The sequence below is a fragment of the Ranitomeya imitator genome, chromosome 5 (genome assembly GCF_032444005.1).
Source record: "Ranitomeya imitator isolate aRanImi1 chromosome 5, aRanImi1.pri, whole genome shotgun sequence".
Classification (NCBI taxonomy): domain Eukaryota; kingdom Metazoa; phylum Chordata; class Amphibia; order Anura; family Dendrobatidae; genus Ranitomeya; species Ranitomeya imitator.
Genome location: NC_091286.1, coordinates 56,901,320 through 56,917,983, shown reverse-complemented (window position 1 = coordinate 56,917,983; position 16,664 = coordinate 56,901,320). Strand labels below are relative to the sequence as shown.

Below are 16,664 nucleotides of genomic sequence, written 5' to 3'. Positions count from 1 at the left end.
TTTCTTCAGGACCCCATTTATTAGATATTGATGACCTATTCCAGGGGCAGGACAGCTATGTGATATGCCTGGGGGAATAAAAACCGGTTTTAATGTCGACAAGCCTTATTTTATCATTTCTGCCTTTCTAATTTTCCTAAACCCATTGCTTCTATATGTAACGGAGGGAGCGGTGTTGCCACTGCCTCACTGGTCCCAGCAATCACATGTTCCCCCTATGACTGGACTTTTTATAGTCTCGCTTTAGCATCTACAGTTATTGGGAAAATTAGTCAAAGAAAATTCTCAATAAGAACATTTCTGATTTTGTAAGGGTCAAGTGATATACCGTAATAACAATAAAAATAATACAATAAAATAATAATAATAAAAATAATGCAAAGAAAAAATAATAATTAAAATAATGCAAACATAATACAAATAATAATATAAAAAAACTAAAAAGAATGCAAATAAAAATAATGCAAATAAAATAATAATATACTAAAAATAATATAATAATAATACAATAATTAAAATAATATCCTAAAAATAATAAAATAAAAATAATTAAAATAATAATATAAAATAATGTTAATAATAATATACAAAAAATAATATAATAATAAAAACAATATACTAAAAATAATAAAAATAAAAAGAATAATTTAAATAATAATATTAAATTATTAAAATAATATACTAAAAATAATATAATAATAATAATAATAATCTACTATATAATTGTCTAAGGGTCACTTCCATCTTTCTGTCTGTCCTTCTGTCTGTCACGGAAATCCCAAGTCGCTGATTGGTCGCGGCAAAACAGCCACGACCAATCAGCGACGAGCACAGTCCGGCAGCAAAATGGCCGCTCCTTACTCCCCGCAGTCAGTGCCCGCTCCATACTCCCCTCCATAAATAAATAAACAACAGCCGCACTCGATATTTTGTTTTTTCATATGCAAATAAAGTAATTTATTATTTTCACCACAGTGGTATTTGCGAAACTGGGGTCACCACAATCATATATCGAGGTACTAGGTAACGTTTCGGCCCCGTTGTGGGCCTTTGTCAAACCTCACTAGAAAACAATAAGGATTTGCACAATGTTACAAATTTGAAAAAAAGGAATATGAAAAATAAAAATAAAAGAACAGGGACACAAAACACAACAAAACAGTGCTATACATAAGCAGCGACTAGTGGTAGTGTAAACCCAATACAGACACTATATGTACAAAATATACTATATGTACAAAATATACAAAGGGTATATATCAAGCCAATATCTGAAAAGGGAAATTATGCGTATATCTATATTCATAGAGCCAGCATGCAAGTTGGCGTGGTATCAACGAAAGGCATCCAGATTTACGCTTCTGAAAAATTACATACGAGCACTAATAAAAGAGGAAGGGCGACTAACCTTGTTGTAAAAAGAAAAAAGTGGAGGGTACCCCAAAGTAACGAAACAGGTAGTAAGGCAGGATCCAGGCGGAGACTGGAGGGGGGGGGGGGGGAAGGAAAAGAAAGGTATACCATTAAGTAAGATAGGGATATATAGTACGAGAGTAAGGGGCGGGGGAACATGACATAACATACCGTATAATGCAAAAGCGGGAAAAAGAAGGTAGGTCAGGAAAGGGGAAACAAATTCCCAGTATGCGCTGTAAAAGATAAAAAGAGCATGAGTCAGCTGTGGGGAAGACAGGGGGGACACAGCCTAGAAGGGAGCAGCGAATACCTGAGGATCCGGTGTACTGCGTGCCTGCGGTGATGTGTGGAGCCGTGTAGAACCGTGGGGTTAATAAAGGGGCGGCACAGGAAGTGCAAGGCTGGAGCGAGGGCTGGAGCGCAGGGCCAGACAGATAGGGAGGAGGTTAGGATATGGGGCCGGCGTAAAGAGCGCGACAGCGCACTAGGCAGGATGTAGAGCCGAGGGCTGGAACACAAATATAGCGCGGGGAGGATGGGGCACGCTAGGAAAGGAGCATACGGCGGCGGCGCATGCGCACTTGAGAGAGTCGGGGAGCAACGGCGGCGCGCTGAAGGAAAAAAGACTAGCGCCTGCGCACTAGAGGGTCGGTAGTGGCGGTGCATTGCCAAACCTGGTATCTATATTAAAGGAGGGGAGCAAGCGTCGTAAGAATGAAGGGAGCATCAGCGCAGAAGTAAAGCGCTGGGAGACAATAGATGGGCTGGCACCAGTATAGTATGGGAATGAAAGAAAGCCTGGGAGAAAAGGAAATGTGTCAGAGTGTGAAATGATGGGCTATGGGGAATATGACCGAAGTGGTGGAAGGAAAAATAAGGGGGAAAAAAAGGAAATAAAAATAAAAATAAAAATAAAAATGAGGACAGAAGGAAGAGAAGGAGAAAAAGGGGGTGAGATCATGGGATGAGTATGATGGATAAACTGAAAAATGAAATAAATAAAAATAAAAATAAATAAGGAAAAAAATAAAAATAAAAATAAAATAAAATGAAATGAAAGTAAAAATAAAAATAAAATGGGATAAGAATAAAAATAGGGTGTCGACCCAAAGTAGCAAAAGAGAAAAATGAAAGTAGAACGAAAAATAAAATAAACAAATAAAATGAAAATGAAAATAAAGATAAAAATAATAATAAAAATAATAATAATAATAATGAAAAAATAAAGTGAAAAATGAAAAAAGATTGAAAAAATAATATATAATAAAAATAAAAATAAAAATAAAAATATAAAAAAATATTATAAAAATTAAAAAATAAAAATGAAATGACCAAAATTGGGCAATAGGTACTTACCCCAGAAGGATGTGATAAATAGTGAGGGTCAGATGGCCTGAAAGTATTAAGAAAAGATTAGTATGTGGAAGGATAACAACAACGGTAAGTCAGCCCTACCCGCTAAGGACATGCAAGAATAAGCTAGTATAATGGAGTACAAATACTGAATATAGTGAAGACTATGACGCTATAGTAGAGAACCGGAGGGTCAACAGTATACCATCAGCAAACCAAATCAAGTTCACGGTTAAGGCCCTTTGGTGAGAGGGTCTTGAGGGTGTAGATCCAATGTGCTTCCCGTTCCCTCAGCTGTTTGATGTGGTTGCCGCCCCTGCGTGGTCTGTCCACCTGCTCAAGTACTTGGAATCGCAATTGTGAGATGGAGTGGTTGGCGGACACAAAATGGTAGGGGAGAGGAAGCCACGTTTTCTTGCATCTTATAGTTGATTTGTGAGACGCAATCCGATCCCGGATATGCTGTGTTGTCTCACCAACATAAAGAAGTCCACAGGGGCATTTAACTACGTAAATGACATTGTTAGAGTCACATGTGAAAAAACCATTGATTCTAAACTGTTTGCCCGAATGAGGGTGGGTGATTGTGCCAGATTTTATGACATTCGAGCAGCATGCACATCTCAAGCAGGGAAAGGTGCCGTTCCTTTCGGTACTAAGAAAGGTCTGTCTAGGCACTCTAGTAAAGCTACCAATGTCGGCTTTAACCACTTTGTCCCTAATGTTATTCGGCCTACGTTTACACAGTCAGCGCTCACACAGGGTTAATGGCAGCGTTAACGGACCGCATTATGCCGCAGTGTAACGCACTCCGTTAACGCTGCTATTAACCCTGTGTGACCAACGTTTTACTATTGATGCTGCCTATGCAGCCTCAATAGTAAAAAGATGTAATGTTAAAAATAATAATAATAAAAAAATAGTTATATACTCACCCTCCGTTGGCCCCTCGGATCCAAAACAGGCCTTTCCCGCTCCTCGCGATGCTCCAGTAACCGGTCCATGCATTGCGATCTCGCGAGATGATGACGTAGCGGTCTCGCGAGACCACTACGTCATCATCTCGCAAGACCGCAATGCACTCTTGTGACCGGAGCGCGCGAGGAGCATCAGTAAACGCTTCGCCTGGATCCGGGGGCCAACGGAAGGTGAATATATAACTATTTTTTATTTTAATTCTTTTTTTAACAGGGATATGATGCCCACATTGCTATGTACTACATGGGCCATGCAATATACTACGTGGGCTGTGCAGTATACTACGTGGGCTGTGCAATATACTACGTGGGCTGTGCAATATACTATGTGGGCTGTGCAATATACTACATGGCTGTGCAATATACTACGTGGGCTGTGCAATATACTACATGGCTGGGCAATATACTACGTGGGCTGTGCAATATACTACATGGCTGGGCAATATACTACGTGGGCTGTGCAATATACTATGTGGGCTGTGCAATATACTACATGGCTGTGCAATATACTATGTGGGCTGTGCAATATACTAAATGGCTGTGCAATATACTGTGTGGGCTGTGCAATATACTACGCATTACCACACGAGGCTCCGTCCCCGCACATTACCACACGTTAATTTACCACCTGCGTAAGTGCTATTGAATTTTGTCATTATTTACTTTAGTTTAATCACTAGCAGCATTAATTAGATAGCAATGAGTGTGCCGAGCGTTAGCTGGCTGGAAACACCTAGTAATAATAATAATGGAAAAAAATAATTTTGATAAATTAAAATGTCCACTAAATATATACAAAACCCTGATGTAACAGCTTGACATATATCAATATTTCTATCCACATTACCAAATTGAATTGACTGTGAAGAAAACGGTATTAGTACTTTTTACACATAATTAAAATATAATGAATGCGATGAATATCTAAAAAAAATAAAAACAATCAGAAAACTGTACGTCGTTAGAGCTCAGAATACAACTATAACCAGGAAGAAGAGAAAAGCTTCGTCTCACCACCTTGAATTTGCAGTAAAATAAATGTGAAATTGATTCACTGTCCCTTTAAATGTTTTGCTCCTGAAACTACATCTCCCATGATGCCCTTCTCCTGCCGTGCGTCATGACGTTGCACGTAACGGTTCTCTCCTCTGTGTTTATGGCCCTGCGTGCTGACGTCACCGCCTAGCGATCGCTTCTCCTCCAGCAGTATCTCCGTCGTTGTCGCTGCCGCTGTGTAGCAGTTCCTGCCTTGCAGCCGGGAGTGGTGGATGCGGAGCTCTGCCGGGCGGCCCCGCTCCAGCCTCGGGAACCTTGGAGGGCGGAGCCCCGAATATCTGCCATTACTGGCCTCATTCCGGGGGAGCTGCTCCAGAGACCACCGTCTTCGTGACAGCGCCGGGCCTGTGACTGCTGCTCCCGTCCGCCGAGAGGAGCGCCGCACTCTGTCGCTGTAAGTCGTGGAGCCGCCGCATCAGCTGCCGCCTCCATTGTTGCTGAGGGCTTTGTTCTGCTGCTGAGGAGGGCGCACTTTACGGCACACAGTCTGGCCCCCCACTAATGCGGCGATGTATCACTCCTGCCCCCGATATTCTCTGATATTCGCTGCCTTTCTGCACATTTATGGTGCCATGTTTTATGTTTCAGTGGTGTGACTAAAATCCAACGTGACTGATGGATTTTAGCTGCAGATTTAACGTTCTCTTACAGCTACGTCTGTGGTCGCGGTATCGGAGCAGATATCGTGCTCTGGGGTGCAGATGGCCGCCATGACATCTCGCGTTCACATGTCATATTTTCTAATGATGTGACCGCGACCCCAGCCGTACGTCACCTCAGTATAAGCCATGTGATTTTTTTTTTGATTTTTTTTTTTGTGGTTGCTTGTCCATAGGCCAAAAGTCAGTGCCACGCCGCGTCCTAACGGATGTGAACGAAGCCGCGCCGTCTCCTGCAAAGTACCACGATGGGCAAAAAGTCGTGACCGGTTGGATTTTTTTTTTTTCACGATTTGCACATCACAGACACTTGCACTATGCTGCGATCTTCCGCCGTGTGATCTGTGCCGCTGACAGTACCGTTTATCCCCAGCCGTAAATTAAAAATATATATTTTTTTTAAAGCGCTTCTTAAGAGGTCAGTGTAATAAATGCTCAAAATGCAGTGATCGTCTCCATCCCCGCACCACTGGTGACCTGTAAGAGCGTGATCGTTACCGCTGAGATCCCCCATAATGAGGCAGGGTGGGTTGTGTCATCACGTATCATTTTTGGGATCTTGAGTTGATATAAGCACAAGTTTTACTATTATTGCATTGGTCGGGGGGGAAGGGCGCCGGGAATAATTCCGCTGATTGTGGACGTGTGTGATTCCTCTGTAGCCCTGATCAGTCTGACAATGGCCGGCCGGTCAGTGATCATCCCCATAGCTCGTCCCTGACTCATTCTTGTCCTTTACATGCAGAGTGATCCGAATCAGGATAAACCAGTCACAGCCCGTGAGGCCAGGCAGCGTCTCGGCACACGAAGGGTTATCGTGTGCATGATGATGTCTGCCCTCAGCGTTTCCAAGCTGGCTCAGGCTGATGATTTGGTCTTTGGTTTACCTTGTGTTACAGGAAGCTGGGAGGAAAGCTATGTGTAATGTGTCCGGGAGGAGGGGGTTAAATTCTGCTTTGTTGATTAATTCGGAGTGTCCCACGCTGCCCCCACAGTTAGGGGCTTACATCTGTCTTCCTTGGCAGGACCACAAGTCTTTGTCAGGAAAGCTGCCGTCTTGGGATTCAGTTTTTGGAGATTGTTCCTGGACGCATCCCCCCTTCATATCATTCTTGGGGTGTCGGGGGGCTTTTATTTTTAATGACTATTTAGTTTTATTCTCTTTGGTTTGTAGATGTATTTTGGTTCCATTTCCTGCTCCCTCTTGTTCGTTTCTTATCTTGACATTGGCGATAAGGAAATATGAGCAAAATACTTTAATCTGACTGGGAGAAACACAGGAATATCACTTATATTTTTGGATACTATGGGTTTATTTTATTATACACACTTTTTAAATTAATTTTCCCAATTTCTTAGCATATAAGCTCCCCGTACACATTAGATGACTGACAGTTCTCTCCTCTGACTATTCCTATAGAAAGCGAATGCTCCTGTGTTCTCGGAGAGAGCTGAAGCCTCAGGTTTATCTGCTGGAGAACAAAAGGATCGGCCTTTGGTAACCCAGCATGAAACCTTCTTCCCCAGCAAGATCTGTCAGAGGAGATATGGGAGAACCCCCTCCCCCATACATATTAGATTGTCAATCCATCCCACCAATATCAGTTGGTTCTGCCGGTTTTAGTTTATGGGGTAGAGTTGAGCAAAATACTTTGCCGTGCCCTGGCATAGTGGCCATGCTGGTAGTTCACCACCACTGGACCAGAGCCTCCTCCTCCTACCTGCTGGCATTGTTGGTGCATCTTCTAATTAGTAGGCCTATTACAACATCATTTCTGCGGTGTGACTCACACAAGGCCATGCAAAGCCCAATAGTGATACTGAGCATTCTGGTCAGGCGACCACAGACTACTGACATCGCCATTACACCAGGGTCCAATGACTCATTTTGCTTTTTTCATATTTTGTTGTATGATACATCGTGTGCTACAGAGTAGCCATGTGCTGTCCAGTGGATCAGAATTCATCAACAAAGGTTCTGTATACTTCTGTATGAAATCTGAGACTCATCAGAATGCTCTGGGGCTATATAGGTGTCTACGGTGTTGCATTGTATTTACAACGTGGATGTTGACTCCTTCAGCTTGCTTTGGGTAAATATAAGATCATCATTCGGGCAGCACGGTGGCGCAGTGGTTAGCACTACAGCCTTGCACCGCTGGGGTCCTGGGTTCTAATCCCACCCAGGACAACATCTGCAAAGAGTTTGTATGTTCTCTCCGTGTTTGCGTGGGTTTCCTCCGGGCACTCCGGTTTCCTCCCACATTCCAAAGACATACTGATAGGAATTCTAGATTGTGAGCCCAATCGGGGACAGTGATGATAATGTGTGCAAAACTGTAAAGCGCTGCGGAATATGTTAGCGCTATATAAAAATAAAGATTAATATTATTATTATTATTATTATTCATACTTGCCAACTACCTCTCTGACATTTTCCCCAGTTGTCGTAAGGACCACTGCTGCCAATCACTGGGTTTAATGTAAATAGCACAATGTCACACTGAGTCCAGTGATTGGCAAGCTTAAAGGGAACCTGTCACCCACTAATCACACTTATTGTCGTGGAACCCAACTTGCCCTGTCCGTGGCCCATCCAACGAGCCGCCTTAAGGAAGTCTGATTGTGATTGTTTTGGCTGCGTTATCTGTGATCTTCTACATGTGCCGCTGTTATAAATGGCGTACATTATCAGACTACAGTACCGTCGTCGCAGCCACATAAAAAGCAGCTAATTGTATATATGAAGGTAATTATTGCTTGGCGAACATTGCCATATAAGATTGGGTTGTGTCTGATGGCTGAATATGAGGTGAGCATATGACCTGCTCATATTTAAGCAGAACCATGTAAATGCCATTAAGGGTACGTTTACATGTGCCCATCGCGGTCCTTACAGGACGGACGATCAGCTACATTTAACCCAATCTACGGTCAATTATCAGTTTTTAACAGGCTGATAAACACTTTAAGCTCAGAGAACATTGTTTGATCAGCAGCACGTGTCCTGTACCATAGCTGCCGATAACTATATTTGCTACTGGCATATTCTATAATAAGAAGAGCTGTCATAGGGGAAAATGATGCATGCCTAATTCTAAGGCTATGTTCACATGTCGCAGATTTTCAATCTAATACGTTCACACAGGACCTTTGCACTGCAAAAATACAGCATAAAAATCCAGTGTGAAATGTTTATATTGCGAAAACTTGTGAATCTGCCGCAAATAAACCTTTAAATTACCCAACTCACCTCTGCACCATTTTAAGCACATTGAGAAAAATCTTCTTGTGGATTGTGGCAGAACCGTATGTGAAAATACTTTGCTCCGTCTGATCACCTGCAAGGCACAGCCCAAGTTCATGGCTAAATCCAGGGAGCATTTTCCATGACTTGCATGACGAGATGTCCCTGATGGTTTTCACTGGCAGATGGCTGGACCGTCTTCAGAGACTTTCCCTGAGAATTGTTTAGTACATTAGTGGTACTTTTAGCCAGTCAACTTGTCTTCACAAGCAATCTGTTTATGCTAAATTTGGTAAATGAAAGTAGTAGTGGCCCCACTATGGAAGAACATCAGCGGGATGCCTGCCTTTCATCTCAAGCTCTTATTGACCCAACAAGTCCTTTTTATGTCAGAAGTTTCCTATGACATTATTTGCTCTGTGCTCAGGCGATATATCAGTCCTGCTCGTTGACTGGTAACATAGCTGCTCCTGCCTTTCTTTGGAGACTATATAATCAAGTTGCAATCTTAAATGAAGTTGACCATAGTCAGCTGCAGGTCAGGTGGACATGTCTTAAGGTACCGTTACACTAAACGACTTACCAACGATCACGACCAGTGATACGACCTGGCCGTGAATATTGGTAAGTCGTTGTGTGGTTGCTGGGGAGCTGTCACACAGACAGCTCTCTCCAGCGACCAACGATCCGGGGAACGACTTCGGCATCGTTGAAACTGTCTTCAACGATGCCGAAGTCCCCGAGTAACCAGGGTAAACATCGGGTTACTAAGTGCAGGGCCGCGCTTAATAACCCGATATTTACCCTGGTTACCATTGTAAAAGTAAAAAAAAAAAAAAAAAACAGTACATACTCACATTCCGATGTCTGTCACGTTCCCTGCACTGACTGTCGGCGCCGGCCGTAAAGCAGAGCACAGCGGTGACGTCACCGCTGTGCTCTGCTTTACGGCCGGCGCTGACAGTCGGTGCAGGGAAGCTGACGGCGGGGGACGTGACAGACGTCGGAATGTGAGTATGTACTGTTTTTTTGTTTTTTTTTACAATGGTAACCAGGGTAAATATCTGGTTACTAAGCGCGGCCCTGCACTTAGTAACCCGATGTTTACCCTGGTTACAAGTGAACATATCGCTGGATCGGCGTCACACACGCCGATCCAGCGATGACAGCGGGTGATCAGCGACCAAAAAAAGGTCCTGATCATTCCCCAGCGACCAACGATCTCCCAGCAGGGGCCTGATCGTTGGTCGCTGTCATACATAACGAGATCGTTAGCAGGATCGTTGCTACGTCACAAAAAGCGTGACATTGCAACGATATCGTTAACAATATCGTTAACGATCTCGTTATGTGTGAAGGTATCTTTAGAAGCTTTTCCACCCAATTTATGCTGCCTGAGGCAGGAAGGGTATAGTCACGCCCCACTGTACTTCCAGACAAGTTCACGATGCGATTTCTTCTTTTTATTTATTTTTATTTTTAGAGGGGAGGGGGGGAAGAGAGGTCATAAACCTGCAATTGTTTGACGATTGTTTTGTATACTGCGATACCACATTATTGCCGAATATAGCTATGATTACGGTCTCCCAATGAAGCCCAACCCATGGCTGGACTTCACAGGATTTCCACCGTACCCCCAGCTGCAGTAAGAACCCAACAGCACCCTGCAATCACATAATGGGAGGCAACAAGAACACCCCAATGCTGCCTTCCTTAATTGCTGATTTCCGAGATTAATAGTAAGTGGTTAATATCAGCAACCAGAGCTTGGCAGAGGATAGTGGCGGATGCTGGCACTGTAATACAGCCATCATCTGCCGGGTATGAAGAAGGTTCGGCTCCTGAGCCTGCACCATCCAGAAGCACACAATATTGGATGTACCAGTACCACTATATCTGATCTTTGGAACCATGATTGATCCTGAGAATAAATAGGTCACTCTTGTGTCCATTCTGTGCAGTGCCCTTTTCTGTTGTTTTTTTTTTTTTTTTTTTCCTTTTTCCCCAGAGGCATTCACACACTTGAAGCTGGGAGCTCCACTGCAGGAACTGCTGTTAAGGGGACATAGTGCGAAACTGGCACAGATTCCTTTTTTTTTTCCATAGGAGGTCGGACCCCCCCCCAGAAGTCATTTATCAATGGTGTATCCCAGCAACATGCCACCCCTCACTGTTGATATGGGAATAACCCTTATGCCTTCCTTTGTGGTTGCTGCTCCCTTAAGTTTTTTTCTTTGTTGTATAAGTTCTGTACATGACTATCCCCCCTCCTTTTTTTATTTCTACATAATGGAGTCAAATTTACCAGCAGACCCATAACTTTCCATTCCATAGGTTACAGTGAACTTTTAATTTATGAGCTGTTGTTTGCCGTCCCAGCCCTTGGTCTGTAATGAACAGTGCTTGGCTTGGCTTCTGAGATTACAGCCTCGCTTCACAGGACAACCTTGGAATTCTTATCATCCAGCTGCTGGTGTGCGTGTATATATGTGTATGTATAGATTTTATTATTACTATACTATTTTTTGCTAATGTGTTAGGCTGCCGTGACACTAGCAGTATTTGGTCAGTATTTTACATCAGTATTTCTCAGCCAAAACCAGGAGTGGGTGATAAATACAGAAGTGATGCATATGTTTCTATTATACTTTTCCTCTATTTGTTCCACTCCTGGTTTTGGCTTACAAATACTGATGTAAAATACTGACCAAATACTGCTAGTGTGACCGCAGCCTTAGGCTGAGGAGTTGGAAGCCTTTAGGTGCCGTCACACTCAGCGACGCTGCAGCGTTATAGACAACGAGCCGATTGCTGGAGCGTCGCTGTTTAGGTCGCTGTAGAGACGACAAACACAGCAACTCCAGAACGATGCAGGAGCGATCCAGTGACGTAACGGCGACTCACTTCTCGTTCTCGCTGGTTGTTAGCTCCATGTCAAACAGCCGGAGTGTACCGATCCGACACACATCTAGGGGCCCTATGCTCGTTGCTGGCGTCGTTGCTTTTGATGTCAAACATGACGATACACGCCGACCTGACGACGAAATAAAGTTCTGGACTTCTAGCTCCGACCAGCGATGGCACAGCGGGATCCAGATCGCTGCTGCGTGTCAAACACAACGAGATCGCTATCCAGGACGCTGCAACGTCACGGATTGTTGTCGTTCTCGTTGCTGAGTGTGACGGTACCTTTAGGCCTGGTTTCCATTTGTCAGTGGCTCTATTGGGGCTTACATCTGAAGCCCCAGAAAACTGGATTTGGACATTTGCATTGATGGGGCCACTGACTAATGATGCAGATGGAGTCACGTTGTGCTCTGTCGGACATCATTCTCGGCAGTATCTGCCTATTTCAGGTGAACACTAAGACGCCGTCGACCACTTTTTGGTGCCCGCCTCAGATAGGGGATGAGTCCGAAAATTATATCCAGCAGAGCTTATGTCCGAATACGGTTTCCAGGGGCTTCAGATGTGAGCCCCAATGGAGCCACTGCTAGTCGGCAACTACGCAACATGAAAGTAGCCTTAACTATGATTTTGACATTTGTGTTTAGTGTATACGAGTTGGGTTGCTTGAAGGCAGTACCACAATAGGGTATGGATCAGATCTGAATGAGTGTCTGGTACTGTGGTATGATTGTGATCCATGTACAGTGATTTTCAAAGCGGATGCATCATGTAAGGAAACAACGTAGAATGACCTGACTTATGACTGACGTACATGATCGCACTTTTTGTATTGGGTCGTATATGTTAACTGTGACCTGTTTCCTTCCTGTCTGGCAGTCGCTTTTTTTGCCTCCTTGGAGAAAAGGTGTTTCCTGTTCATGAGAAAAAGATTTTGCGCTCCTGTGCCTGAATGCAGGCTATAGATCAGCCACCAGTTTTAGTGGCCTTAGGCCATGTTCACACGTTCCTGATTTCCCTGCTGTTTTTTCTGCACTAAAAACCGCAGCTCTTGGCAGAAAACGCAGGTGCGTTTTTTGGTGCGTTTTTTGATGCGGTTTTTAGTGCGGTTTTTTTATGCAGTTTTCTCTACAGAGTCTGTGTATTTTCTAGGAAGTTTTTTTAGGGTTAAAATGGCTGAAAATACCCTACCCCTAACCCTACCCCTAACCCTAGTTCTAACTGTAGTGGGGGAAAAAAAAATAAAATAAATTCTTTATTTTATTATTGTTGCTACCTATGGGGGTGATAAAGGGGGGGGGTCATTTACTTTTTTTTTTTATTTTGATCACTGTGAGGTTATCGCAGTGATCAAAATGTGCCTGGAACGAATCTGCCTGCCGGCAGATTCGGCGGGCGCACTCCGCATGCGCCCGCCATTTTGGAAGATGGCGGCGCCCAGGGAGAAGACGGACGGACACCGGGAGGCCCGGTAAGTATAAGGGGGGAGATGAGGGCACGGGGGGGGGGGGGGCGTCGGAGCATGGGGGGGTGGGATTGGGGCACGGGGGGGACAGCCACACTCCGCCCACGCACTTCCTGCTGCAGCGGTTCTGCACCACAAACCGCAGAAAACCCGCAGATATTTTTTTCGTCTGCGGGTTTTACTGCGGGTTTGACCCTCACAATGGAGGTCAATGGGTGCAGAACCGCTGCAGTTCCGCACAAAGAAGTGACATGGTCCTTCTTTTTTACCGCAGCTATTCAGCGCGGCTTTTTTAGTGAATTTCCGCATCATGTGCACAGCGGTTCCTGTTTTCCATAGGGTACATTGTACTGTACCCTGCATGGAAAACAGCTGCGGACCCGCAGCGGCAAAATCGCGGCGGTTCCGCAGTAAAAAACGCATTGTGTGAACATGGCCTTAAAGCGCCACTCCAGTGTCGTGTTTTTTGTTTTCTTAGTGCAGCGCTGGAGTGGTGTCACTAATGTAAGTTTCCTGCCCCTCGTGTTATACTCACCAGCCACCGTCATCTTATGTTTTCAGTACCGCTCCTGACAGTCTTCAGCAGTTTGTTACCTAGTGAGACAAGAGAGCCCAAATCAATTCTGTTTTTCTTAGTTTTCCTAACTACCGTATATACATTTGAGAGGTTTTATATTTTACACTCCATTTATGCTCCATTTACTTCAGATTGTCACTCCTTACTTGTGTTTAGTATGGCGTTAAGATTCATTAAAGGGGTATTCCCATCTCCCAAGATCTTATCCCCATATGTAGGAGGTGTAATAATAATATTAGCAAATATCTCCAATTAGAAATGTAGTATAGTTCTTCTGATTTGCTATGTCACTTACCTCATGTGCAGGGCATTGAAGTAGCTTAGGAATCCATTGTTCGTTGTTATGACCACTAACCACAAAGCATCTGTCACTATATGAGTGGTCGTAACATGGATTTCTAAGCTACTGTAATGCGTTGATCATGGGCTAAGTGACATAGTGGGTCGGGAGAACTATACTGAATTTCTAATTTGTGGTATTTGCTCATTTTTTTTTTTTTTTTTTACACTTACTATATCTTAAGGTAGAATCTTGGCGATGTGAATACCCCTTTAAAGTCCACCAGATATAAAGATGATGTTCTGTCCACCATACTTTGCCCAATGTTGTAGCCTCTTAAGCCCGTATAAACTAATGATTGCCGCTTTCGATATTACGGATCTGATACGGGGTGTCTCTCCTCCTGATGGCATATGAAAACACGATTTTGATTTCCATATCCTTTTGTTTTCTTGGCTTTTGTGGTGTTGTGGCACACATTGGTCTGACTGTGGCTCAGTGTGCTCTCTCTTCTTGTGAACGAAGCTGTGGGGGTATACTGATGGCGTACAAGCTTTTCCCTATATAGCTTGTGTGATGTGACCAGGGCCACGATTATGTGCACAGAGGACGTTACAGACAGTCATTGGTGGCTGCTGGGCAGATCCATTACACAAACCTCCAGAATCTAATGATTAGTTCACTTGTGGTGCTTAACCTCTTTACTTGGCTCATAACCTGTCTTACAGTAATATGAAACCTCTGGATCCGCTTCTGGATTTTTGCTGCTTTTTTTTTTTTTTTTTAACCTCCAGGGAAAATCTGAAGGATGCGTTCCCAGCTTAATTTAGCAACTTCTCATACAGTTCCCTCAAGTGTAAGATCTGGAAGACATTGGCCATTTGTTGTTGTAAAGATGTAAGGCAAAAAAAATGCTGGTTTGTAAAATAAGACAGGCAGACTAGTCGTGGTAATATTGTCACCGCCGTGTGCCCCTTATAAAGTGGAACGATCATTATTGTTGACTGCAGCACAATTCATGTGACCCCACCAGGTCCTGTAAAAGACACATTAATGCTGCAATTCTGCTACAGTGTATTTTTAAGACGAGCTCCCCGTCGCTTCTTCTGGTGCTGATTCCTATGCATATACAGACTGTAAAGCTGTCCTGAGTGGTGGGACATGCCCTATAAATATCACATGTAAGGGTAGTGCACCCTCCGCTCCTCCATCCTTCCTTAGGCAATTGATTGACAAGCAGCCATGTCGGCACATATACCCGTAGAGGCCTGGGTAGCTCCCCTTATAGTTTTAAGCCTTGTGTTTTCTTTGAGCGCTCCTATGAGCCAAAATACTAGGTCAGCATGTTAAGCAAGAATTACAAAGGGAGGAGTCCAATGGAAAAGTGTTTTTATAGGAGTTTCCCTTTAAACAAACCGATCATTGCAGACTGTTTTCTTTCTCAAGGATTTGCAGTTCCTGTCTGTGGAGTTCTTTCTTGACTTCCTTTAGTTTAACACAAGACGATCACCCTCTTCCTAATGGCTCAGTGTCTTCCAAAACAAATGTATCTGCGCTCTGGTTTCATATCCCGTACTGATCAGCGTGGCTCAGTAACTAGGTCACAGAATCAGAAAGCGGCCCCCTTCTCAGATCGATTGTTCACATCTGAGGATTAGGTAGGCATTCTTAACATGATTTGTCTTGGCTTGTGTACACGGCTGCTCTCCAAATCCATTTACAGATTTGTTCTAGGGTCACAGCGGCTTATTACATGGAAAACAGTACTGTACATGGGGTTTCCTTACTTTGGCAATAAAAGCCCTTGGGGGGAATGCAGACATTTTTAAGGCTGCTTTCACACATCAGGTTTTTGGTTTCAGGCTAAATCCGGCAAATTTGCTAAAAAATGGATCCGGCGTAAATTGTGAAAAACTGATGCATCGGATCCGTTTTTAGCTGGATCCGGCTCTCTTACCGCCAGAGAGAGAGAGTGATTGATTCTGTGCCAGAGTTGAAAACAAAGCTTCTGGGCATGCTCAATGTGCAAAACACGGATTTTTTTGTGTCCGGCAAAAAAGCCTGAAGGGACGGATCCGGCACAAAACGGATGAAACGCATGTCCTTCAGGCACAATCCGACGGTAATATAACTCTATGGGGAAAAAAACGGATCAGGCGTAATAAAAAAACGGATCCGGATTGTGCCTGAAACAAAAAACCTGATGTGTGAAAGCAGCCTAAGCAGAGACTTAAATTCATGCAACATCCAATAGGAATCCATTTAAAGTCTTTTTACATTAATGAAAAAATATACACTAGAATGGGGTCCGCCAGTCACCATCTCATGTGCGGCTCTTTGCCCACTTCTGTTGGATTTCCAAAATCAGCGGAGCACAAGTGGCCTCCCCTTCGTTCATACTAGCCACCAGATATGTGTTAGAGTGATGAGGAAACCCTCGCTTATCAGACATTTAAAGCGTTTCCTTTGGCTATGCCATAAATGTTTAAGATGGGAACAGCCATTTAAAGGGATTTTCTCATTATTGCACATGGGTAACATTGTAAAGTGCTTCTATAAATACCATAAGTAACTTTGCAAATCAACTTTAATTTAGAATCTTCTCTGTTCCCAAGAATGGATGGAGTGATAATTCTGTTTATTAGTTTAGACCAGGAGTACAGCACTTTGCCCTTCAAGCTCTATAGCATGGGTCTAAGGGGTAACATTTCTCCTTGTGGAGAGTGA

General features: G+C 43.6%; 1 protein-coding gene and 1 long non-coding RNA gene across 2 annotated transcripts in view; one reads left to right on the top strand and one right to left on the bottom strand.

Moving 5' to 3' along the window:
• Positions 1-940: 940 nt before the first annotated feature.
• Positions 941-1,999, bottom strand: LOC138680528 (uncharacterized). Its single transcript, XR_011321636.1, has 4 exons — positions 1,727-1,999; positions 1,585-1,649; positions 1,409-1,483; positions 941-1,063 (listed from the first exon to the last, which is right to left on the bottom strand). It is a non-coding gene; the product is annotated as an uncharacterized lncRNA (long non-coding RNA).
• A 2,911-nt stretch (positions 2,000-4,910) lies between these two features.
• PELI1 (pellino E3 ubiquitin protein ligase 1) overlaps positions 4,911-16,664 on the top strand; it is a 44,887-nt gene continuing 33,133 nt past the window's right edge. Inside the window, exon 1 of the mRNA XM_069768703.1 lies at positions 4,911-5,196. The gene's annotated coding sequence lies outside the window, so the exon portion shown is untranslated. The remainder of the gene's footprint in view (positions 5,197-16,664) is intronic.